Source organism: Ruditapes philippinarum, unplaced genomic scaffold (assembly GCF_026571515.1).
Source record: "Ruditapes philippinarum isolate M1 unplaced genomic scaffold, ASM2657151v2 ctg403_1_1_1_1, whole genome shotgun sequence".
NCBI classification, from domain to species: Eukaryota; Metazoa; Mollusca; class Bivalvia; order Venerida; family Veneridae; genus Ruditapes; species Ruditapes philippinarum.
This window is the reverse complement of record NW_026855774.1, coordinates 16,510-18,748: the sequence shown is the minus strand read 5'-3', so window position 1 is coordinate 18,748 and position 2,239 is coordinate 16,510.

Genomic DNA, 2,239 nt, shown 5'->3' with positions numbered 1-2,239 from the left:
TTGAATCAAAGGAATAAGTCAGCAAAATTCCTTGTAAAATGCTGAAGGAAAAATTTAATCAATTGATTGATTTAAAAATATAATTGTACCAGCTATAAGTTTATTGCCAAAACATATTTGTCTTTTTGCTTTTGTGCCAATTGTGTTTTTTTGAGGTCGAATTCTGTTTTTTTAGAAAGGGTTTTGTCGAGCCTGCATGCAGAGAGCTTGACAAAGTTGTCAAAATGGCGCTTCGGTGTATGTCATTGTGCGTAAGTGTGTCCGGATTATGCTTGTTCAGGGCATAATTTCAAATAACAAAACACAAATATTACACCATAATGAGATGGTGTGTCATGCGCAAGAACTGTGTGGCTAGGTCAAAGATCAAGGTCATACTGTAAAGTCAAATTTTGAAGATTTGTTCAATGATTTTGGCAGAGTTATGCCCCTTTCACTTTGAAAAAAAAAGAAGAAATTTTCAATTTCCATTCATAATCTCCCCAACAGTTGACATATTCAACTCAAATATATCGATATGTCATAAGAATACACTGGTCAATTTCGAATTTGGTGATGGTTTGATAATTACTGACAGAGTTATCCCTCTTGAACTTTGTAAAAAAGTAAGAAATTTTTAGTTTCCGTTTAGTATTTCCCCAATGGTTGTACACATTCAACTCAAATTTGACATATACTACATGTTTGGAATAAGCAGGTCAAGTTTGAATTTAGTTGTGGTTCAATGATTTTGGACAAAGTTATCTTTCTTGGATGTTGGAATTTTTTTTGAAATTTTCAATTTCAGCACTCATACTTTTGTGGAAATGTATGTAGGCATTATCTAGGCTACAAATATACAATATGCAATTTACAAAAGATTAACACAGAATAGTTTCAGTGCCTTTAACTTTGTATAAAAATAGTTTGTGTTAACATTGAATAGTTTTAAGGGCTTTGAACTTACAATGAAAAAAATAGTTTGTGCAAACAAATCATTATTATAACATTTGAAATTTTGGCTGCATGCGGGGGCATCCATGGCGTGGCAACACATTTCTAGTTACTTGTATACATTAATAACAATATCAAAATAGCAGTAGGACTTACACATGTCAACTTTAGGTCATTTTTAGCTCACCAGAACCAAAGTCTTTTATCAAGTTTGCTCATATTTTGATTGGCCCTTGCTAAAGTTTAAAATAGTTAAACCTTTGAAAATTATCTCCTATTGAAATAATTGATGGATAATCACCAAACTTTGTCTGTAGCATTCTCAGGTAGTCTTATCAAGTTGGCACTTATTAATTTGATTGGCCCCTTTAAGGGGCCTCTAAAGCTAAAAATAGAAAATTCTTTAAAAGGATTTCCTACCATAATAATTGATGGATGATCACCAAACTTTGTCTGTAGCATTCTTAGATAGTCTTTTTATCAAGTTTGCTCATATTAATTTGATTGGCCCCTTGTAGGGGGCGCTAAAGCTAAAAATAGATAAACCTTTGAATATCATCTCCTACTGATAATTGATGGATGATCACCAAACTTTGTCTGTAGCATTCTCAGGTAGTCTTTTATCAAGTTTGCACTTGATTGGCCTCGTTAAAGCCTAAATGCCCCAGGTCATGGCAGATATTTTTAACAAAGCCTTTCCAATATGTTAGGGCAAAATATTTCAATTTATGTAGTGAATAATGAAATGATGGGTTAGATAAGTGATCTAGGGCCATCTTAGTGGCCCAATTGTTTATGATGAAGAAAAAAAATGAGGCCATCCTAAATAATATATATTTTGCTATTGCCGACAGTGGGTCGGTAGGTAGACTTTTTTTTTTTGATATATGATTTTTACGGAACGTAAGTTAATACGCTTAGTACGTTGTAGCAGATTGTGGAAAGTTGGACTACACTATTATCATCGGCGATGACAAAACTGACATGTAAAAGACAGTCAAAAACAATCAAAAACATGTTCACTAGTAATCATAACATGAAATAAAGTGTGACTATGTGGACATAAATTCAAGCATGGTCAAATTACCGATGTGATAAACTAACCCTGCGTAAATATTCCCGTACGACCTGGAAAAATTATAGTGGATCACCGGGACATTTCGTTCTCTCGGGTGATCATCACTCAATTTATTACACGTCTGTAAAAGATAACATAAGCAATATTTGTCTCCTATAATTTCTGAATGGCGGATATTTGCACCCCTGTTTTAAAAATGTTAAGATATTAAATTGTTAGTTACCGAAA